Here is a 997-nt window from a genome sequence, read left to right on the forward strand (position 1 = left end):
CCTCCCATAAGCCACCTCCAATGTTGTTTTAGAGAATTTGACAGTAAGTCCAACCGGCCTAACATTCGGCAGACCAGGTGTAACCACGCCAGCCCAGGACCTCCACATCTGGCTTCTTCACCTGCGGGATTATCTGAGACCAGCCACCCGGACAGCTGATAACACTGGGTTTGCACAACTGAAGAATTTCTGTATAAACTGTCAGAAGCCGTCCCAGGGCAGCTCACCTACGTGCTCGTCATCACCAGGGTATTGACCTGACTGCAGTTTGGTGTCGTAACCGACTTCAGTGGGCAAATGCTCACCTTCGATGGCCACTGGCATGCTGGAGAAGTGTGCTCTTCACGGATGAATCCCAGTTTCAACTGTACCAGGCAGATGGCAGACAGCGTTTATGGCGCCGTGTGGGCAAGTGGTATGATGATGTCAACGTTGTGAACACGGTGGCGGTGGGGTTATGGTATGAGCAGGCATAAGCTACAGACAACGAACACAATTGCATTTTATCAAGGCAATTTTAATGCGGAGATACCGTGACCAGATCTTGAGGCCCATTGTCGTGCCATTCATCAGCCGTCATCATGTCATGTTTCAGCATGATAATGCACGCCTCCATGTCACAAGGATCTGTACACACTTCCTGGAAGCTAAAAATGTCCTAGTTCTTCCATGGCCTGCATACTCAGACATGTTGAGCATGTTTGGGATGCTCCGGACCGACGTGGTGTCGAGTTCCTGCCAATATCCAGCAACATCGCACAGCCATTGAGGAGTGGGACAACGTTCCACAGGCAACAGCCTGATCAACTCGATGTGAAGGAGATGTCACGCTGCACGAGGCAAATGGTGGTCACACCAGATACTGACTGGTTTTCTGATCCATGCTCCTTCCTTTTTTTAAGGTACCTGTGACCAACAGATGCATATCTGTATTCCCAGTCATGTGAAATCCAAAGATTAGAGCCGAATTAATTTTTCAATTGACTGATTTCCTTAT

Source organism: Oncorhynchus mykiss, chromosome 8 (genome assembly GCF_013265735.2).
Source record: "Oncorhynchus mykiss isolate Arlee chromosome 8, USDA_OmykA_1.1, whole genome shotgun sequence".
Classification (NCBI taxonomy): domain Eukaryota; kingdom Metazoa; phylum Chordata; class Actinopteri; order Salmoniformes; family Salmonidae; genus Oncorhynchus; species Oncorhynchus mykiss.